This window comes from Sturnira hondurensis, unplaced genomic scaffold (assembly GCF_014824575.4).
Source record: "Sturnira hondurensis isolate 20B ecotype Veracruz unplaced genomic scaffold, ASM1482457v3 Scaffold0002840, whole genome shotgun sequence".
In the NCBI taxonomy this organism is placed as follows: domain Eukaryota; kingdom Metazoa; phylum Chordata; class Mammalia; order Chiroptera; family Phyllostomidae; genus Sturnira; species Sturnira hondurensis.
In genome coordinates, this window is record NW_028075471.1 from 34,003,862 (window position 1) to 34,027,603 (window position 23,742).

At 41.9% G+C, this 23,742-nt stretch overlaps 1 long non-coding RNA gene across 1 annotated transcript; it reads left to right on the plus strand.

Moving 5' to 3' along the window:
- Nucleotides 1-1,167: 1,167 nt before the first annotated feature.
- LOC118983602 (uncharacterized) lies at nt 1,168-23,345 on the plus strand. The gene is made up of 4 exons (XR_005065752.1): nt 1,168-1,390; nt 12,045-17,200; nt 17,838-17,958; nt 20,776-23,345. It is a non-coding gene; the product is annotated as an uncharacterized LOC118983602 (long non-coding RNA).
- The last annotated feature ends 397 nt before the right edge of the window (nt 23,346-23,742 follow it).

Below are 23,742 nucleotides of genomic sequence, written 5' to 3' on the forward strand. Positions count from 1 at the left end.
CTGTGTATATATAATTATATATACACAAACATATACAGGTGTCTGTGCTCAAAAATGTTTTACTGAAGGGAGTGCCTAAAAAAACAATCTGAGGCCACCACTGCAGAAGACAGCATGAGGAATGAGTCAAGGAGAACAGACTGGAGATGGAGGAGAAGCCATTTTCTTCTCCTAGCAATGGCTTCCTAAAGAAAAGACAGAGTGGAAACAGAATACAGCGCCCCAATTGGGTCAGCCCTCTCTCCCAACCTGCCTTCCTCTAGAGGGGTGTGGTCAGGTCTAGGTGAGGTCCAGTCAGACCACTGGGACTTGAGTTGCTGAGAGGCCCTTGACCTCCATGGGGCAGAGTTTAAGTTGTGTCCATGGAAGCGAGGCAAGAATAAAGCCTAGGGCATCCCTGGCACCTGACAGATTCTTACAAACAAGAGATACAAATAATCTGAGTCAAAATGAGAGCAGCCAAGTCAGTAGTAATGATGTGGTGAGTTCCAGGCCATTAAATTCATTAGCAGGCAGCTCTCATTCTTCCAGTTCTACAGACTAGGAAGCAAACAGCTAGAGTTCAGTGACTTGCTGGGCGTCCCAGAGCTAACGATGGCCGGGTATGTCTATTCCCCTGTGTACCCCAAGGTGGCAGCAGGCTGGGCACACAAGGGTGTACTGAGCAGAAATGCACCTGTGGGGCAGAAACTAACATTGTTATCATCCCCATTTCACAGAAGAGGAGCCTGAGGGTCAGAAGAAGGCTGTGGGGCCTGCTTGCTCTGGACAAAAGTTGGGCACCTTGTGCTCTATGGGTGTTGGTCCAAGTCAAAGACCAAAGGCTAGTTGCCTTGGCTGAGATGATGACCAGCATCCTGTTTCCAGTGAGCCCAACTGTCTAAAGTGTTGGGGGGACCTAAGAGGGTCAAAGGTAAGCCCTGGTTTTAGAAATGGGTGGACACAATCTTTGTCCACTGGACAGGAGGTTATAAATTCAATTTACCTTCCAAAGCACACTCAAGAGCATTAAGAATCTATAATGATCTCTTTGGTATTTACGATATCGCTAAAAGGTAACAGAGCTGCTTCATGTCCCATTTATATCTATGCAGAGCTAAAGAGTGGGGACAGCGCCTTCCCACCTCTGACTGAGAGAGAAGTTGTCCGACTCCAGTCCTGCACTGGCTCCGACACGGTGCTGCAAATAAGGCAGCTCCTCACTGTCCTGTTATTTCTTACTTTACCTCATTTGGTTAAACCGCACAGACTCGGAGCTTGGAACTTTCATTTTCTTATCTCGAACATCATGTACTGTTCCAGCTCACAGTCAGCCACCCAGGAAGGGAGCGTTTGTTCCTTGTAGACAGAGGGCCTGGCGGGCCACATGGCCACGCTGTTGAAAAGCTCTGTAAGTAACATTATCTCTATTGTGGTAAAAAGATCTATCAGAGCTGGCAAATGTACAGCGTTAGATGTTATAAAAACAGCAGAGATGAGGGAGGGAGGGTAAGGGGAGGAGAGAGTGGGGAAAGCAAGCATGAGCCTCTTTTTCTACCCATTTTTAGTTTTTCTAAACTGAGTTATAACTCAAATCAGTGTATCAGGCCTTGATCTACTCAATACTTGTCGGGAACCTAAACTATGGTAATCTTTTATTTTAGTCAACTCCTTATTCCAATTGGAATTATACACTTGTCATTTTTACTATTACTTGAAATGTTTTTGTTCTTCCTGTTTTTTAAACTTGGATGACTCGTTAAGTATTTCATAAAATATGTAGGTGTTGCAATAAATGCGTTCTTTGGGCTGGGAAAAATTTGCATGGCATGTTTCCAATCTTGTGTTTTTATTTTCCTGAGGCTTCTGGTTTCTTAGAATGTATACTTTCAATGAGCTATTTACTGTTGATTTTTACTGTAGAGAATTTTGAGAAGTTCTAAATTAAAGGGGTAGACAATATTTCAAATGACACAAAATATATTTAAAACAACGGGACATGGAACAACGCCTGAATCCCCCTAAAAAGTCATGTCAACTAGAGATTTCTGCTTTGTGGTCAAAAGGGCCTGGTTAATGATGCAGAATCATGGGAGGGACAGGATCATGAATTAGGCAGAAAACAAAATCCACACCCTTTTCTTTTTATTGTAGGAAATAAAAAACTTACATTCAGTTCTCGACTATTAAGGGTCGTGGTGGGGACGGAAAGGTTGTGGATGATCTGGAAAGGCATTCCTGCCTGCTCATCTTTGGTGTCCACTTGTGCATGTGCTGAGTGTGAACAGCACTCGGGAGAAACTACACAACGTTTCAAAGAATGCTCTTATTCTGAAGTCTCCCTTCTGTGGACTGGGAAGCTGACTAGTTGAGCCCTTACTCAACCTGTTTTGTCCGATCCTCTTCCCAACCTGGAGCTGGGCATATTCTTAGGTTGACATACAGTGTGTGCTTGGTTGGAATTCCTCTGTCTCCCTCTCCCTTGCTCTCCTATCTGTGCGTGATCTTGGTCAGCTCCCTTGGACAGTCTTGGGAGTGGGGAGCAATATTCCAGCAATAACAATAGCTGGCACTTCCTGACGGCTTACCCTGATCTTTCCCATTTACCCTGATCTCAGCACCTTAGGGGTACTAGAGTATTTAATCTTCACCACAATCTTATAAAACAGGTTCTATTAGTATCCCCATTTTAAAGTTGAGAAAACTCAGGCACAGAGAAGTTAAGTAACTCGCCCAAGGATGTGCAGTTTGTAAAAGGCTTAGTGGGGTCTCATCCCAGGTAGTCTGCTTCTAAAGCATGTGCCCACGACCGAATATTCCTACCCACCCACTCTCAGCAAAAAAAAAAAAAAAAAAAAAAAAAGGAAAGGAGAGTAATGGTCGGGAAAGGAATGCATGGAGGAGGGCACAAGGGAGGCTTGTGGGCTGGAAATGATCTGCGTCTTGATCTAGGTGCTGGTTCCATGCAGCTCGTGAAAATTTGTGGAGCTGAATACTTCGGCACTTTTATGTCTGTGTATTAGACTTCAATTGCATCAAAATAGAAAGGAGAACATGAGCAAAAAGAATTAAGGTGTATATATTTAACCAATGATAAAATTGAATAATGAGCTGCCTTAAATAATCTTCTTATTTAAAAAACACCTCTGAGGGAATTTGGCTCACATGCAGGTGGCTGGGTGGGTGGTCTAGAACGTGCACTCTGGGTTGGATTGTCCGGGTTTGAGTTGAGGACTTGCTACTAGGTAACTTTGGGTCAGCAACTTGATCTCTGTCCATGTCTCAAGTTCACTTATCTGTAAAACTGGGGATAGATTATTCCTCCGTTACAGGGCAGGATCAAATGATCACATTTTCATGAAGATTTGGAAATAAAGTCAAGGTTTTCTGCTCTTCCTCGACACTGTGGGAGATTTGGCACAGAGGAAGGTCCAGCTGGTTCGGGGAAAGGAGCGTCAGCGACAGTGACCATGACCTTCATTTTTACATGAATGAAGCAGAGGCATTTAAACGCCGTTTTGTTGGCAGGATCAATGTGTGCCTCTTCTCCAGGTAAAAAGTTTTTCCTTCCAAAGTGAATGGTCTAAGCAGATCCAAGGTTAGTCAGCCTGACACTAACAAATTGACTGGTTTCCTGCAGTTTAGAAGGTGCAGACATTAGAAAGAGTACATTTCCTCACCTATGGCGTAATCGTATATTCCAGAAGTAAAATGTCGAAGTGAAAATGACTAAGTCTATGTTGTTTCCTAGAGTTTATTACAAAGGCTGAATTCTAAGGAGAAGCAAATGAGGAAACAAAATGTTAAATTTTGATGATCTGACCATTACTGCCGACCCATTAGCTAGAGGTATTTCTAACCTGGAACATCAGCAATGTTTGTCCCCTTCTTTGTACCCTTCCACTGAGCTCCACGGAGCTGGCCCACAAGCATTTATAAGATGCTGACAATGTCCTTGCCATACTCTTCTGTGCCCAATGCCCTGCCATTCTGGACAAAATCCCATCTAACTTCACCAATGGTCAGCTGTGCTTGCCACAATTCTGTCAAAACAGACAGATTAAACATGTCAGGTGACATATGGAAGAAAAGGCTTTCTGATTTATTACGGAACTTTTTATGGGTAAGAGTTATTTCTATTGGCCTGGTACCTGCTCTCAAGGCTTGATCACATTTCAAGGCACTGTTGTAGCCATTTACTCAAATATTGCAGGTCCTTAGATGTTTGTGTGCATGCATCTGTCTGTGTGTGTGCACATCTGAATACAATTGGAAAGGCTTTTGATTGCAAAGTGAGAACACAGATGAAAAGTGGTCTCTCTCCAATCCTCACTTCCAGTGATTTTAAGCATCGCTATGGCTATGCTTAATTGGGAAAAAGACTGAGGGTCACAGTGCCATAAATTTTTTTTTTTGTTTATTGTGAATAAGTTTGAAAATATTGTACTGTTTATTTAGAGATGCATAAAGAAAGCTTTATCTTCCTCATTCCTTTTTGCAAGTCGATTTCTGTGGTATCTATTTCTTGCAGGGGAGTTACGTACATAAGACCTAGTGGTATGGGAAGGTCAGATTTGGGGGTGATCATTCTCCCTCTAGCTTTTCAGATGACACAGCAGATGAAGGATAATTTAAGAAGTACAGAGCTGGGTGATGGGTCTCGCAGAGCTGCCTGGCTGATGGGTCTGGAGGAAAGCTTATCCCCAGCCAGGTAATTTACGGCGGAAGACGAGCTCAGCTCCCTGCAGGCAGCACCACCTGAGTTCTCCGAACAAGTCCTGCTTTATTAGAGAGAGCAGGAAGGCTGGAGACTGGATGAGTTACGGCTTTCCAGTGGCTTTCCTCTTTCTCCTTTTCCTAGTTGTGATTGTTATTTATTATTTGTGGGTAGGGATGAGGAGGTTCACTTTGCCAACTTTTGAACCCTTTCTAAATTCATGGCTCTGCATTGTGGACCATCCCTGAACCTTCCTGCACTTGAGTTCCTATTCTCTTAGCATTTGGCAGCTTCCTATTGTGAAGAGAGCGAGGCTCTAAAAGGTTCATTTTAAAAGGTGGAAATAATTCCTTAAACATCAAATAGCTCTTTTTAAAAAACAAAACAAAACAGAAAGCAACCTATGTTGATGAGTCCAGCGTAAATGAATTGAAAACATATGCTACAAATCTCCCCCCAGGGTTTATGCAGCAAGTTCATGGCTGAATTACTATTAGGCTTCATTGGATCCAAAGTTGATAGGAAATCAAGGGGAAAGGGATGAGCCCAGACATATTAGTTCTTCTGGTTTCTACTGCTTTGTTCCTTATTTAATATAAAATGGGCTCTGAAAGCCGGAGAGAAGAGGAAAAAGCAGGAGACATTTATAAGCAGCATATTGCCAAGTAAGAACTTTGTATTAGGAAATAGAGCATTTTGGCTAAAGATTTAAATTCTTGGTTTAATGGCTGTAACATTAGGAGGTAGGAATAACTTTGAAATCTCTACCACCTTGGAGTGCTTCTCATCACCTTCACGCCTGCAGCTAAGTTGGCGTTTCCTTCCCAAGCTGCAAGTCCTGTCCTTAGGAATCCTGAGAGGTTATTTGCGTCTAGTACTTCCTACGGCCAATTGACTTAAATGTGTCTTTTTGAAAGCGAGCCCTGCGGGTACGGAGACAGCCAGCAAAGGCAGCCTGGGACAACACAAAGGAAATTCTAAGAAATTATCTTCCTTGTGGTCCCTGAGGTCAGGGTTGTCACATGCTGCTTTGGCCTCCGAAGACGTAGCATAGCAGGCTTTGGGGAGTCGGGTGCATGGTATGGGACAGAATTCAAGGTATGTCTGCCACATGAATGTCTTGGCTGGTGGACCGCAAATGCACATGGGATGCATACAAGATGACACTGTACCGTGTGCTTGGGACAAAGGTGCCCGGAGGCCACAACCCGACAGAACGTAAATGCTCAGGAAGCTCTCTCATCATGGGTCTGCCCATTTCCCCACCCCTCCAAAGTGGGCTAACCTTTTGTCACCTGCCTGGTGGGGTAGATGTGAGAAATCCCACAGAAAGCTTAGGGGTCCCTGGTTTAAAGTCAAGTACCCACATAAAACACTGAGCTCCAGTAAAATGTGTTTTTATGTGAGAGGCAGCCACTCAGGGGGGAAAGTAGGTGCATTTTTGCCTGTAGTTAGCAACCAGCTCCAAACATGCTTTCTATTCCTTGGTGGAGAGGAAAACACACTTGTTAAAAGTTACTTTGTGATGACAGAATGTGCTGAAAAGAAACTGCCAAGATCACTGCTTTGCCCAGGCCAGGCCCTGGTGTCCCGTTGTGGGCCGGGAGTATCTGAAGTGGCGGTCCTTGGAGAGAGCAGGAGTTCTCTCCTACCACAGGCTGTTGAAACCACCCCCCTTCAAATGTTTTAAAAGCTGCAGAGAATTAAAAATAGAAGCCTGTTGGAGGGAGGAGACAGTCCTTTGGGGGCACTCTGTTTGCTTTGGTTTCTATCTCCCTCCTTGGAATGCAGTCAAAACCCAGAGAAGTCAGCATGCCAAGAGTGGGCCTTGTGGAGAAACGAAACCCCCTCACACGAAAGTGAGGGTGAGGAGCTCCTTCTGGGTTCTGGTTTTATAATCATTTCTGTTTATAGTAGGAAAGAAATAACCCCCTTCTTGAATTCGGCCCATGTAGTCTTTTCTTAACTGCTCCCCTCCTTATACAAACATTATAGGGCCTAGCCTTCAATAGGTTATTATGGAGCAGCTAATGTTAAATACAGACCAACACGGCCAGTTGAGTAGGAGGACTGTCCCCCAGGTGGTAAAGTGCCATTCACACAGAGGAGGTGATGATTGCAAATGGCGGCCACCAGAGTCAAAATAGTTGATCGTGTGGGTGGGGAGAAAACTGCCGTGCATGCTCCTTTGAAAGTTCAAGAGAGGGCATGCAGGGGGGTGTTAAAAGGAAGTCTGTGGGCCACTGGTGCCTGGGGCCCTGACTTCAGCCACTGGAGTCCTAAGAAAATGAGGAAGGGGGTAAAGGTCTTGGATCTTGGAACAGCCTATGGCTTCTCTCTCTCTCTCTCTCTTTTACACACACACACACACACACACACTCAGGGTTTTTCATCAGGGATCCATGGATTGTCTGAACCTGCCTGGCACTTCCTCCCTTTGCTCAGGGCTCCTTGTGGGGAGAAGGGCCGGTAAAGAGTGGTCCACACACACAGCGATGGTCAGCGCGCTGCTTTAGAGAGGGAGGGTCCCAGCGCCATCCCTGCTCTGAATCAGCGGGGAAGCAGGGGCTTACTTCTTTTTAAAAAAAGTTCAGTTGAATTTTAAATACAATTTAAATGTTTACTTTTATTGAAATATTGTTAACGTTTAATACTGTATTAGTTTCAGCTGTACGACATAGTTTGTGAACATTAATGTACCTAAGGAAGTAGTTGCCACGCTGAGTCTAATAACTGTCTATCATCATCGTACAAGTTCATGATGATATTATTGATAATATTCCCGGTGCTGTCTGTACATTACATCCCCATGACTTACTTATTTTTTAACCAGAAATTTGTAATCGTATCTTCTTCACTGTTTTGCCCTTCCTTTCTGCAAACATGAGTTTGTTCTCAAGTCTGTGAGACTGTTTCTGTTTTTTAGTATTTGTTCACTTGGTTTGTGTTTTAGATGACGCATATAAATGAATTCCTACAGTATTTGGGCCTCTCTGATGGACAGATTTCACCAGGTCATTTGTTTCCTCCTCCTTCAGCATCTGCCTGGCACTGATGTGGGAGGCAGCCCCGGGAAGCCATGGCAGCCGTCCTGTGGGGAGGGGTCCTTCTTTCTTCTGGAGGCGGAACTCGGACTGGGCTCTGTCTGTGCCCAGCTGAGGCCTGTGCATATATATACAAGACGCTGAGGTGGATATACTTTAGTGACTTCTGTGCTAAGAAGAAAAATATCTCTTGTCTTTCTGCAGTGAGAGAGGGATAATGAGAAATGTCCCTCCTCTCTTTACCTCACCAGGGTGATATGAAAAAGGAAAAGTTAATGTTTTTGAGAGGCATTGTCACACTCGGGTGACAGGCAGAGCAACATTATGTGTATTACTATGGTTATCGCTATGTGCCCGTGCCTCTATTGCTCTCTCTCTCTCACATCACAGGGGTGAGGATGGTCTCCGCGATGGTACAGATTGCTAATGAGCAACTTCACGGGGCCTCAATAGACAACAACTTCAAATTCCGCTCCCCCTGGTTGTTGATCATGCCTCATTCCAAAGTGAGGAAATCTGAAAACCTGGCCACTTTGAAAATAATGCCATGGGCTTGGAAGGGCTGGGACAGATCTAAATGTTTTAATTAATATTTCAAAAATTGCAAAACTTAGTTAGCTTATGAGTGTTTGATTTATACAGACTTGTGCTGCCTGGTAGCTGTTGGCCACACATGGCCAGTAAAGCACTCGTAATGTGGCTGGACCGTGTAAGATGCACGATACATGTAAAACATACGCTGGCTTTTAAAGACATGGAATAAAAAGAAGCATGCAAAATACCTTATTGATCATTTGTGTGATTACATGTTGAACTGATAGCTTGCATATGTTTATTTAAATCTTATTAAAATTAATTGTAACTGCTTGTTCTTTTTTTTAATAAAAAATTTTTTAAAAATAAGAATATCCACTGTAGGATGATCTCTCCCCTGCAATGGTTCCCAGAAAATTTAAAATGACATATGTGGCTTGCCTTACATTTCTATTGGACAGCCCTGGTCCAGACTGTAAACAGAGAGAGAGTGAGGATGGTTCAGTCTGTCCTCCCCAAGTCACAACATCAGGGGTATGACTGACTGAGAGGACTCTGTTGTCGCGCCTTTCATCAGAAAGGATGGTAACACACTATGAAGTAGGTGAAAGACAGGTCACCAAGTGTCCTAACAAATCCTTACGGTTATCTGCACCCTTCATTGTTTTTAAGTTTGTTTTTTTAAAAATAATTCTGAAAGTTGTAGAAAACTTTTAAAATAAAAATAATTTTTATCTGTAAAATGCATATTAATTGGGCTGAGCAGAATGTAGTTGATCATTGCTCTGTGGATATACTCTTTTCCTTTTCTGTGTAAATTCATCTCAGCATTCCTTATTGTCCATATATGCGTGGTTTATTGAATTCTTTGACCCATGGTATAACATCTTACTGGTTCCCTCATTAATTAGTAAATTAAAGTAATTTTTGAAATGAGTTTATTTTATATTTGCTTGAGAGTCCTAGTTTTATCTTTTTAAATGATACTAAAGAATTTAGGAATTCATGGTCTTTCAGATTAACCCCTAGTCCGATGGTGCTGGTGGCAGAAGTGCTTCTGAAACTCCCGAGATGGGAGAATGAATGTGGTTTCTAGAATGTTGTTTTTTGTTTTTTTTACCTAATGGTCAACTGCTGCTTAAACTCTACTCATCTATAGAGCAAACTAAATTGCAAGTTACTTTGAATTTTGTGAGCCAGCCAGGGAATCCTCCTGCTCGCCCAGTAGAATATTTGATTCTAAGAGAAGATTTGCTGAGTTCTGAATAACGAAAGAGAAACAGCCTACAACGCATTTGTGAGGCGCACACAGCGAATGTCGAGCAAATACCCAGTTGCATAAAATCCCTAAGCTTAATGACAAAACACATTTAAAAGAAAGTGGGTTGTTATGGTTTTTTGTTGCCCCCTCTTTTTTTCTTTATGAACACGAAAACACCAAAACCAGCCCCATTTTTATTTTACCGTGTCATTTTCCAAAAAGAACTGGTTTCCTTCAAGGTATGACATAATAGACCAAGCACATCAGTTTTGATTTCCCATGTTCCGTTATTCCTAGGAAGAAAAAAGAAATTGATTTGACCAAACATGAGCAGATTAGAAATATAAAATAGATGATTTCACCCACTCACCTTTAAAAAAACAGTACACTTAGGATGTATATGTTTTGTTTCTTTTCCTTACTTTTTTAAAAAAGAAGTTGGTTTTTATTAGCAGAAAGATCATTAAATTTTGCGAGTATTGGCCTCCAGCATGTAAGTTTTACAGAACACGTGAAAGTTTACTGGTCTTTCACCAACAGGCACGTATGATTTTTATGCGTCGGTAATTCTGAAAATGAAACATTCACTCTGCAAATGCAGAACATTTGCAGAACAGTCCACTTATAAATTTTATGATTTGTGGGCTATTTTATTATACAAAGCAACCACCTTGGAGATTGAATTTAAAGTACAATTAAGCAATATTCTCACCTATATAATCAGCCCATATATAATTATTTTCTTTTTTGGTTCTTTGGGAAATAACACGAGAAGGCTTTGTGGCGGGAGTACATCCCTCAACCCTGGTATTTTTAATATCAGAATTTACTTGGTGATATAATCAAGAAAAACAAAATATGCCTTTTAAAAGAATTTTCAGCTGTTTGAAATTAATTTTTCAAGTTTAACTTGGCTACAAAATGCTTTTGTTTTTTAGATCGAAAATACTTTCATATTGTATGAGTGTGAATTTGTGAAGTATTTACTTCAGAATAAGATAACATTCTTTTAAAAAGATTTCATTAAATAAAAACTTGATAGAAATCTTTTCAAATATCAAATCTGTTTTTAATGTATCTTATAAAAACAGTGTTGGTACATCTTAATTCTCAATAGAATGGGGGAAACATTGATCTATTCAATCCTCTATCATTATTCAAAATTAATGGAATATTGTACTTTAAACATAAAACTAAGGTTTTATTTGCATGAAAAATTTATTTCTTATGGAAGAGCTTTAACCTTGACCCATTTGCCACAAAAAGGAGTTACTATATATTTAGCTCTTTCTTTGTTTAATTCTACTGCTCTTACAAGTTGATTTTACTTGTTTTCCTAAGGAAAATTTTGTTGCAATAATGACTGATAGTTAAACAAACAGACAGATGCAAAGATACAGATTCTTTCTGGAAATTGAAGAATTAAAGAATCTTTTTCAGAAAATAGTTTAATTTTTTAATGACCTGATGGTACTGAAAAGGTTAATCAAAGGGTGATATCTTCATCATCTGCTGTCTATTCAGAACTAAAAAGATTTGAAAACAAAAGGTTACTACTTGTCACATAGGACTATGATATTTACCATTACTATTGGTCACATAAATAGTTCACATACTATTTATGGCATATGGCTTCCCATGTCAGGGGGTTCTCCGTTGTTGACATGTCCATTATCCATGTGAAAAACAGCTAAGAAAAGGGCAGATTCAGGAGCTACTGAAGTACTTCAGATCTTTGTGATACGCAGTTCAGCCAATCCATGAAATGCCTGTAATTGTTGGGCAAACTTTTGTATTTATTTATGCCTCTGAAAATTCTGATTCTTTATCAGAATTTTAAAAGTATCCTTGACCCCCCCCCCCCCCTTGAGAAAAGATGTAGACTGCTTTGAGAGCTGGATTGTTATAGCCAGTAGCTTGTCTCTACCACCCGGATGAAAATGAAGACTTTTAAAACATCTAATTGTTTGGTCCATATGATGCTGAACCCAATCCAAGGACTATAATTTTCATACAGTTTGGCAGTGCATAAAATTAAGGAGACATCGTTCTTTAAATCATATGCCATCTCCGGCCCCTTTTCTTCAAATCTAAAATGCCCTTTCTCTTGGGCGTCATATCTATTTGTCTCCAGTCCCCCAGTTTTTTTTTACCTTCTCCCTCTGAATCAGCCAAAGAAAACCTCATCAGACTCCTGACTTACGGAGGCACAGATAATCCTGACTATGGGTGGGAAGGCAGGACTGCGATCCATTTAAGAACAGATCAATGTATGTTCATACAATGAGCCCACGTCAGAAATAAGTTATTAAAGAAATATTGTACTGTTGATAAGGAGTTTTATTAATTTAGGAACCTTAGGTTCCAGTGTTTTTTAACAATAATGTTTGTGAGAAAGTAACAAATTATTTACAGTCAACTATGACGGAGACAACACTGTCAAAGCCCATGTCTGCTGGCGCCATTCCAGCCGCGTTCCCACAGTTGACTCTAATTTCTCGTTCCTCAGAACTCTCCTAAATCCTGAACTGAGGGCACAGTTTAACCTGCCCGCAATCAGAAGTTGAAGGAAATTGCAAAGCAACCTCTGCATAATGAACATCTTGCCAGGAAAATGTGTCTGATCTCCACGGAAAGGGAGTTGGATGAGACCAGAGATGGCAGCGGCATTTTCTCTGTCACAATTTGGAACTCTTTTGTCAACAATAGTTCCCTGTTTTGAAGTGTATAGAAGCCATCTCAAGAAGCAAGGACATTCTGGAGACAGAGTTGGAAAGAGAGAACTACAGACGAGGATGTTATTCAAAACAGCTCACTTTTCATCTCAGTATTGTTAGAATTTTTCTTTGCATCCCACACTCACTAATTACAACACCGTATAAAAGACAAACCTTTTCCAGATGCTTTGGTGAATTTACTGTTTTTTCCCTATCTAGGTGATAAGTAACTTTTGAGAAGGGCTTTACAATTAAAAAAGCATGCAACTTTTCATTTTCACAATAATCCCTTGAAGTTGCATAATAATAATAATAATAATAATAATAATAATAATAATGTAATTGTTGTTATGCTTATTTTTATAAATATAAATGCTGAAGCACAGACTCTAGTCATCCAAGTAATTAGTGGTGGAGCAGAAATTTTAAAATGCAAACAACTGAACCCCAAATTCCCTGCTTTCCTCCCTCCTTTTGGAATGACAATGGGATAGAATAACACATGCAAAATTTAATCATTAATAAATTGATTTTTTAGTAAGAACTTGAAGAAATGCAATATGCCATTTTGTGTATTCTTTAATATCCTTTGCTCAAAGAACTTAAACTTTGTATTTTCACATGTATGGACTTACTTACACAATACTTGTACCATTTTGAAATATTTAGGAGAGCGGGAAATATAGTTCTCCACCATGAGAATAAACTAACACCATCAGGCGAGAGGCTGACCCACCCAAGCACCCTGATTGCTCCATACATTGTTAGTGGCATTTATCAAAGTTGGCAATTAGAGGAAGAGGAACCAGCATGTTGCAGATTCAGTTGGGAATTTTCACCATCCCTCCAGAGTGCACCAAAGGACAGATTCTTCCTCCTCCTGTTGCTCCCTTCCGCTCCCAACTCAGTGCCTCCCAGAATTCAGCCTGGGCTGTTAATGCTTGGTTTATAATGTGAATACTGACCATTTCTATCCTACTGATGAGAGAAGTGAAACAAAGAGGGGTCATCAGACATCCATAGCAAATCAGAAGAGGATGTCAGAAACTTCCCACAAATGCTGTGTGCTTGCTTCCGGTGGCTTTATGAGACTATCTTTCAGCTAAATTCAAAAATGAACGTCAGAAAAAGAACCTTTGCAGCCTTTTTTTTAATCCCGAGGACTAGGCTCCCTTTCCAACACAGAATGGCTTCTCATGAATACAGGCTATTTTTCAACAACAGATGGGTCTACAAGTGACAAGAGCCCTCCTCGTTCGTCTGGTGGCATGTGGACTTCTTCAATTGTCCATGTGGTTCTGATTGTCCTGGAGGGACCACACGACACTAATGCAGTTTCCTCCTTAATGTGCCGCCTCTCTGTCAGCCCTGATGTTCAGGCATCCACATTCAGACACAGACCTCCAACAGGCCAGCGTGAGAGCCATGGAGTTCAGTGGAGATTTGCCAAAACCACGAGCCAGGATTTGAGTGAGGGTAGGGATAACACAATTTCAATTTCATACCATCTGTCCCCAGATTTCTTTCACTACCAGGATGGTCACTGGCTTTGGAGGACGGTCAAAAGGCCAGGGTTCTGGAATGTTCTGCATGGAGTTGAAGGGAGCAGGCATCCCTGGAAGCTCCATGTCTGGTTCTTGCCATGGGGAAGTGGCTAAGATTGCTGCCTTCCATTAAGAAGAGACGTACTTGAAAGTCTTAATGAAAACAGTGTTAAACCTTCAGGAGCTGGCTCTGTGTCTGGGAGGCTGGGCAAGAGATGTCAGATTGCTCCACAGGCAAGAGGAAGAGAACACATAGGCAACCAGGGAAAAGGGAGTAAAGATACGCTGACATTCTTCTCATCAGGAAGCACGCTTTCTTCTTGGGAGAGTAAAGCCTTACCACCTACTGTTGAACTGCAAGCCCCTCCAACCTCTTTCTCCAGGGAGGTCTCACCATTCCAACAGGAGCCTAAGCCCTACAACAAAAACAACAACAAGAAAGGCTTTTTTTGGCCACTGAGTCAGAGATTTTCTTTTTAATGGTGGATTATTTTACACAACCTCTTGGGTGATTATTTTCTTTGCTCCCAGGCAATCTGGATTAATTGATACAATAAAGGTCTTGGAAGCCCTAAAATGTTGGTCCAATTCCCAACTCTGACACGAAGAAGCTAGACGACTTGCAAGAGAATAAAAAAATCAACAACAATTTTCCTATCTGCAAAACAAGGTTGGGGCACCACTGGGGATGCTGTGTGGCATGAAAAAAAAGTCGTGTTCCGAATGCTAAGTAGTCAGCAGTTGCCGTTCTGCATTGAGTCTCTTGACATCAGTAAGCTGATTGCTCATGAGATGATAATACTGGCTTAACTTTTAAATGTGGGTTTCAAAAGTATAAGTTTCAAAGTCATCAGAGAAACAGAATATTGCAAGTAGAAAAAACTTTAGGCAAGAATCGCAAGGTCAACTTCCCTTGTTTCACTCAAGGCCCAGAGAGGTCAGTGACCTGGTCCAGGCCACCGACAAGGTTAGCGGCAAGCCAGGACGAGAATGCTGGGTTTTCCCTTTGATCTGCGCCACGTTCTATAAGCCAAGTTGTTTTGTGCATACCCGCTTTCTGTGAGGATTCCTGGGGGAAGGATCACAGTGTGGGTTTTTCAGGGACCTAGATGGGTGATTTGGGGGTCACGTGCAAGGGCACTCTTTGAGACAGCTGCCTTCCTATCATGTACAACACTCATTCCTCCATGACAGAGAGGCTGGCATCTCCTATCCGTCGCTGAAGTCTTAGAAGGCATGAAAATAAACAAAGCCTGACAACTCTGTTCCCGTGTTATGACCTGTTCACCTTCCTGCCACTTCCAACTTCACTCCCGTCTGAGTGGCCTCCATGTTATTGAAGTCAGCAGGCCTTCAGAAATCAGGCAGCGTGTGCCGCAGCTGCCAGCAGGAATGGCCATGGGGCCAGTGCGTCTGAGCCCTTTAACTCCAGGTTAGCACTGGCACAGAGGAACGGAGGCCACCATTCAGACCACTTCAGTCTCGAAATCTCCTAGTGCTCCCCCTCCCGTTTTCTTAATCACTTCATGTCTTGGAATCACCAAGGTTCTCACTCTGATCAATATTATTTCTTGAAGCACTCAGGAGCCTACTTTATTCTGGAACTGGAATGTCCCAGCAGACAGTGTGAATGAGAGCCTTGGTAACCCCTTAAAAAATACTAAGTAAATCCAATTTACAGTTTACTGCGAATGACATTAGCCATCCCATGTCAGATTTATTTCACATCGAAGTAGAAGCAACTCAAATAAGCATCTGTGAACTGGTGAACCAAATGTGGTATATCTATGCACTGGAATATTATTTAGCAATAAAAACAAAGCACTGGTATATGTTGAAACATAGATGAACCTTAAAATGTTACATCAAGTGAGAGAAGGCAGACAAAAAAAGACCACGTGTTGTCTGATTTCTTTTACATGAAATGCCCGGAAGAGGCAAATCTATAGACAGAAAGCAGAGTTGTGATTACTAAGGGCCGGAAGTGGGAATGCAGAGTGACTGCAAATGGGTGCAAGGTCTATTGTAAAGTCAGATAATGGTAATGGTTGCACAAGTCTGTAAACTTTCCAAAATCATTGAATTGAACACTTCTGAGAAGTGAATTTTATGGTTTGGAAGTCGTACCTCAATAATGCTTTAAAACAATCATGCAACATATTCCCCAGCTCTTAGCACGAAGGCCATCTTTGGAGTGATGTCTGGTGCAGCCGGGATGCCAGGCTGCTGGGGCATCAGAGTTTCCCTCAGCCCGAGCACTGCTCAGGGAGAGCCAGCGACCTGCAAGTCAGGGCCGGACATGATGCAACAATTTACAAAATCAACGGGCTGCCCTTGCCAGGTGAAGTCTGACAAAAGCCTCAGTTCAGGGACAAGTACACTCAAAGGGAAAAGCTCTCGGCAGTGGCAACAATTTAGATCTGCAATTAAGACACTTAAAGTGTTTAGGGCTGACAAGGAGTTAAAGCAAATGTTGATTCAGTTGTAAAGTTTTCAGAGCCATAACCTTGCAAAGGGTCTTGCACAACTGCAGGGTTTTATTCATTTATGCACTGTTATTGTCTTAATATTCTCTTTTTTCCCCCCAGAAAATTTCCAACTAGCTCTGGGACCCTTAGCAGGGGAGACTGGAAACAGGTCTGAAAAATGCAGTCAAGATAATTTCAAAAAATCGCCCTTTAACGAGTACCATATTCCCTCCAATTTTCCCTTATATATGATCCACCATTTTGCAAATACTGATGTATAAAGAATGCATTGAATGTGGCAAAAGTTGAAGATAGCCCCTGTGGATAAGACCTAATGGACACCATCCTGAAATAATACATATAGCTCAGCCTCCAGACATGTGTCTTCGATTTAAAATAATTCAGCAATCATGTTCAACCAAAACCTGATTACACAAAATGGGACTTTTTAACTCCCAGACTTGGCTCAAATTTTGAGGCCACAAAAAAAGGGGGGGAGATAATATGGGCCATGTTTATGTAGTCCAGATACTGTGATTAAAAAATCCACATACAAATTTAACTGTTTCTTTGAGCTTATCGAAGCAAAATTAATATTTTCCTCCTATAAATATTTGTTTCGCCTTTGTGAGAACATGTGTGAAAGCCTTGGGCTGAGACACAAAGGGAAGGGAAGAAAGCCGAAAGCCAGTTGGGTTCCTCGGTTGGAATATTAGGGTTTCCAAAGCACTGAACTAGGTCTCATTCTTCACTTTCTCAGAGGCCCCGGAGGGAGGAGACGGGACTGGGCAGAGCAGGCTCTCTGTGGGGTGGCGCTGGATTGCCCCACACAAGCTGTGGTCCTCAGAAGATGCTCTGTCCATCCTCTTCTACCTTCACTTTGTTGCCAGCTGCCTCCCTTCCCCCTTATCCCCAGGGCTGCTCTCCTTCTTATAGGTAAGGGAGACTTTTGCCCATATTATGATTTCTGGGATGCTAATCCTTTTCCTTTGATAGACTGCTTAATACTTGAATGGCTAGCATTATTAGGGACTTATTATTTCAAACCCCTTTGATCAGAAGAAATAGTCGTATAAAAGTGTCGGTGACTGAGAAGAGTGTCAGATACAGGAGACCCAAGATGGTGGCCATGTCGGTGGAAGGAGGTGGCCACCTCCTACAGCACCAAACCAGATTGACAGCTAGATTATAGATCAATCAGCCTGAATCACCAACTGAAGACAAGCTGAAGAGAAGAATTTTAACGGAGGATCTATAGAAGAAGCCACATAAAGACTGAATCATATTGAATGTACATTGTAATTGAAAATAAAGTTTAGGAGAAAAAAAGATTGTCAGATAAATACAAACACCTAGTTCAATTTGAATTCAGATGGGCAACAATTAATTTTTAGTATGTGTATGTCCCAAATATTGTACATGACAGTGTTCTCAAAATTAGGCTGCACAAACCCAGGTGTACTAGAAATAAAGGTTTTTACTTGTGTTTTGTTTTTTAATAGTATGAAGATATTTAGAATGGGTGATTTTTTGTAAAAAATGGTAATATTTCTACTTTTCTTTTTGTTTATAGATCTTGTGGGTTAAAAGAAGAAAGCAGGACCATGTTGGGCACTGACCGAGGGGAGAGTTCCTGTTGTCTCAGATTCTGACTCCTGGGTCTGAGTGTGGGAGGGGCTGGCAGGGAGTGGTAGGTAAGCTCTGGCCAAGCTGTGCTGGGTGGGGGGGCCACTGGTGTTGTTGGGGTGTATACAGAATGATTTGTCTCAAGAAATCTGTTACTAAAAATAAAATAGCAAAAATTGCACGTGACTTTTTTTCCTCTTCCATAAATTAGAGGGACTTCAATATTATCTCTTTAATAACTTCACTTTTAATCACTTGCATACCAGGCAGGAGAGAAAAGTGGCTTGAAAATCAATGCTCTGGGGATTCAGGTAAATTGACTAGGCCCCCAACTACCTGTCATTTGCACGAATATCAGCTGTCAACATGGGCTGGGGCAAAGCACTGGGCTGAGATTCACTGCTCTCAGACCCTTTCAGCAGGGGAAACCCAGAGTTGAATTCTCTCAGCTCTCCAAGCTACAATTTCCTGCTCTGTGGTGGACCCCACATTTCCTTTGGTTTATTAAGCTCGCAGATTCAAGAATAGACACTATCTTTCCTTCTTTCTCTTCCTTCCTTGAAATAGCAAAATTAATTTTTAGGTTCTATCCTGTGACACACAGGCTTGCTGCCTGCCCTTGGAGAGCTTGTAGCTCAGAAAAAGGTGACGACAATAGAAAGGGTTGACAGGGGACAGGGAGGTGCTGGACAGGGAAGAAGGACAGGACAAAGAATCGGGAGTAAACAGATTACCAATAGGACCTACCGCTGGGATCTATCACTGGGTAGAAGCCAACCACAGCAGGTGGAGGAGAATGGAAAATTTGGCTGACTGTGCAGTTTTCAAAATACTTAGTCTTTGCCATCCTGCAGTGGGTGGGGCTCTCTCTTTCTATCAACCATGGAAGTGCTGCTTTGAGACATTGTTCTGAGCACCACGTGTGGTCTTTTCTCTTTTGTAACCACATTGGGGAGCAAAGGGGACAACAGCCTTAGTTCTGTTCAACTCAAGGTCCGTGTACTGCTGTGGAGTGGTGCAAATCTCATGTAGATGAGATTTGGCTCATCTGGGTCTTGGCTACAGCATTCATTTCATTCTTCCTTATCTGAGCATTAATGACTCACAAGTTTGCCTTCCCCTTTAAATTGTAAGTCCCATGAAGGCAAAAATAATATTTCATTTGTCCCTGTCCCCTAACAATCCTTGGCAGTGTCTGATCCATTATAGGGGCTCAATAAATGTTTAGGTGAATAAAAGGAGTAGAAAAACCTTTCTTTTGCTTGATTAAAAAGATTTCTAACTAGTTTCTATTGGCATGATATAGATGTCAGTCTCCTGAAATTATGGCTTCAACGACGGATCAAAAATCAATTTCCAAATGAGTTTTTGGTTAGAAAGTATCTCTCTCTTCAGCAATAAAAAAGTCATTTGGGAATTGAAGAACTATAGAATAAGAATAAATAATTCATACTCCCTTATGGTATGTTTCTAAGGCAAAGAAGAGCATGAGTAAATGAAACGCACAGATCATCTTTGAGCCACACAAGTTCCAAGACTTTTTTTTGCCCCAGAGCTTCTGATTTGTGAATTTTGCCTCCTCTTATCTTACATATTTTCTCTTTGGATGAAAGCAGAGAAGTAAGTCATGGACAAAGTACTTTTCCATCAAATCTTGGTTGTTAAGATATGGAATTGTTTGTGGGGCTACTAAGAAAGAATAAAAAGCATTGTCATAGAAACGTCCAAAATTCAAAGACCAACATGTTGAAAAAATTCACATCTCAGAATCTATGAAATTCAGATAATTCTGCTCAGTACGAGGCCCAGGGCTTTGAGTGCTGTAGGTGGTCAATAAATATTTGTCCAGCGAATGGGTAAATATAGATGACAAGCAGAATCCTTGGGTTTTATAATGCTTAGGGCCAGTCATTGAGAACAGCGGACAGATCTCTTCTTGACATTTTAAGTAAGCCCCAGAAAGGGCAAGGGACTGCTCTCTAATTGCTGAAAGCAAAACAACACACACACACAAACAAAAAACCAGGTCGCAGTCTCTGCCAGTCTACCCCCAGGGGAATTCGGCCTCGTGTGTTGTTCATGAAGGAATAATGAATTTTTCATCTCCACGGTCCCCATCACACAGGGATCTTTCTCTGAACAATCAAAGAAGGGATCGTTTTGTGCATGAATCACATGTGTCCTAAACAACACTGACGTTACAAAATAAAACTGTTACTTAACCTTTTAAAAGTACCCACAAAATCTAAGTCCTATGGCAATTTGACACCCACCTTACTGCTTTTTAAAAATATGGAAACTCTTGAAATTTTATATTTCTTTATTTTCATAAATGCACTATTTATTCTCTACTTCCCCTCCATAATTTCATCCAAATGGAATGTATTCTATGCTTAGAAATCTTGTTACTGAGGACTTCACAACAAAAATATGTATATCATTTGAAATTAATATTATATTCATTGTCCCTATAATGCTCTGTATTTAAAAATTCTAACATTGATGTTTAACAAATAATAATCTGATATTTAAATTATTAAACATGAAAAGTAGAAGTTACTGAATAGTCAGTCACCTCTTAATGACATGAAGAGGCTTTTTGTTCAAATCAGAATTCAAATAAGACCCATACATGACAATTAATTCATATATCTTAAGTTCCTTTTAGGCTTTAAATTTCAATCTCTTTCTCCCTCCAGTTTATTAAAGATGTCAGACCCCTTTCCCCTGTATTTCCTATAAACTATTAGTTAAGTCTAAAAGCTTGATCAGATTCAAGTTCAAGTTTTTGGCAACAATATTTTAGCCAATAATACTTCATTTGCGTGCCTTTTTTATTCTTTGAAATTTACATCTGTATCTGTCTTTCAATTCAACGCACATAGGTGTGCAAGCAAACACCTTCATACCAAAGGGATGGGAGATGATGATGTCACCGGATTCAATGGAGGATGCGGCAGGGAGGAAGCTCTGCAGAACCCAAAGGATGCGCTGGAGCCATGTCCTTGCCCAGTAATCCCTGGCAAAGGGAGACTGAGGCAACTCAGTAAAGGCAGGGCCACCAAATACTCCGATCATCTGGATCAAAGATTTGGTCCTCTCATCAGATAAAGACTCTATCCAACTGAGTTGCTGGCAGAGCGTGGGGGGAGAAGGCAGCTGTGACTGCCATGTTGGGCTCCCTGACCGACTACAGAAGTGAGGATTGAGATGGGATCCTCTTTCTACTTCTATCTATGCATTTCCCCAAGTCTGATAAGTAAAGGAACAGAACAGCACCTTTAATAAGGGTAGTACCATGGGGAGAGTGGGCATGGGCTTATCCACCTGCATCTCCTTGGCAGCCAGCATCTCAGTCGTGTCCGTTGTCCTAAATGCACATGTCTCCCAAGCCAGGCATTTGCTGTTTCAGAGAATTCGGTGTAACTTAACCTTTAAGAAGAGCCAAATCATGTCCTGGACCATAACTTGATACTCTACCTCTGGGTTCTGTAAGTCATGTTGCTTGGTTCTTTCTTTCATATCTCTTCCTTTACATATTCTTCCTCCTCTTTGGGGCTTTGGCTGCCATTTCCTAAGTTTTCAAGAGAAAATTTAGCAAGGCGTGTTATGTTCTTAGTCAAGGTCCTTGGTTTCCTATCAGTTCTTTCTTATAAAAGTTTAAAAACTCATTCTCCTAACTGACTCTCGAGCCAGGCCACCTGGGTTTGGGTCCTAGTTCTGCTGCTTTGTACTGTGTGACCTTGGAAAGGTTGCTTAATCTCTCTGTGCCTCAGTTTCCTCATCCATGACATGAGAACGATACCAAGAAGCCCTAGCGTTATAGGGCTTTTATGAGGATTGAACAAGATAGAATGTAAAGAACCTAAAAAGGTGCCAGGTGCCTTGTAACAATGTTGTTTTACTGGAAGAAAATGAAGGACTTGTTGACATGGCATACCACATGACCAGCTGCTTAGGTAGCCATATCCTGTTTCTGAGCCTCAGTTTCTTCCTCTACAAAATGAAGAGATTAAGTCAGAAGCTCTAAGGCCTTGACTCTGATATCCTCTGGCTGTAGTGGCAATGCAGTGACAGGCTTGCATCTGATCTTGAAAATGGGCCTTCTTCTTTTGCCTGGCCCGTTTGAGAGCAGGAGGCTGACAGCACAAACAGAACCAGAGCTCTGTAAGCAAACCGTCTTCCAATTCTCAGAGGAAAAAAGTGAAGCTGTCTGATAGCTTTTGAGTTTACACAAACCGTGCCTCCTCCCATGTGCCTTTTGGAGCATCGAAAGCCAAATGAATTCTCAATGTCGGCAGAATTTTACGTATGTTCTGCGTAAGTGCATCGCTGGAACCCAGAGAAAAGGCGTGAAGAATGGGAACTGAGCCTCCACGTTAGCCCTGGCCAGGGGAAGTCGGGGGAGCAATATAATTTATGGGAGGTGTCTGGTTAGAATGGCACATTTGCAAGGTGGAAATCTAGTGTTTGATAAAAGGGATGGACAAAAAAGATTTCGAGGGGCTGTGAGACATGGTGGGGAGAGAGAGAAACAGACTCTGAGAGGGGGAGACAAGAGAAGGTGAGCTCATAGGCAAAGGCCCAGCACCGGCTTTGAACAAGGACAGAAACTGGAAGTGTCACCCTCTGAATCCTCGCCAGGGCTTCTTGATCAAGCTGTTGATTCGGTGTGAGCCTAAATTACAAAGAGCTATGAATTACACATGGAAAACTGTCTGGGCTGTCCCTGAGCAGATGGGAAAACCATGAAATGAAATTAGTGGCTGCCTCTCGTAAAAGGCTCCTGTGCTTTCTGTCCTTGTTCTCGGTGCTATCAGAGCCTGCGCGGGGTGTAAATGCCAGAACCACCACTGGGAGGGTGTTGCATCAGGAACAAAACAGCCATTAAAAAACAACAACCCTTTTCTTTCTTGCAGATTTAAGAGACAAGTTCCCCTTTCCAAGACATTGCCAACTGGTTTTCGTTCTTGGAGGCCTGCCTTGGAGTAGGTGTGCTACGAGGTTGGGGGCTTTCTTCTTCCCTCTCTCACAGCCCCCGCTGGGTACCCTGAGCCACGTTATTGCCTCAAGAGAGTTGGGCACTGGGCCCAGGTGGAACAGCAGAAGAGAGCAGACAACCACCTGGCCCCAGAGTGAAGCCTGCTCCCTTCCTCCGGGAGGCTCACCAGCAGAGCGAGTGGTTTCTGTTGAAATAGCAGCTAACCACTTCTCCTTGGAGGGTTCCAACTGAGGGGTGCAGCTAGGGGCTCCAAGCAGCCAGTATAGCCACCCCCCACTCACAGAGTGAACACCATTCACCAAACAGCCAAGTGGGAAAGCAGATGGTGACAACTCTGAAGTCACCCTCCCTTGAGTAGCGGGCTTCTGGGAGCCAGGTAGGGTTTCCATGAAGTCTGAGCTTTTGGGAACTACTTCACTAAACTTGTATCCTAGGGGGAGTCATAATCCAGCTCACAGATACTCAAAATCATAATAATCATGATAACAACTATAATAATGATGATAACAACACTAGCTACAATCATAAAGACAAGCATAATAAAATCTAATACTTATTTAATGTTTACCATGAACTTACCACTGTGTTAAACACTTTATGTGCATTTTCTCATTTAATCCTCACCGAGACTGAGGCAGGTACTATCATTAGCTTCATTTAAGAGGTGATGTGGTACATGGAAGAGAAGTGTCTTGCAAAGGTCACGATGGTAGATTAATTACCAAAGTGGCCACAACTTTTTGCTTTCCCCAGAATGTATACACTGTAGTGACTCTGCAGCTTTTGGCTGGTCCTCTGGCTTGCTGTTGGCCCATAGAATGAAGCTTTGCTGACAGTGCCCAGCTCTGAG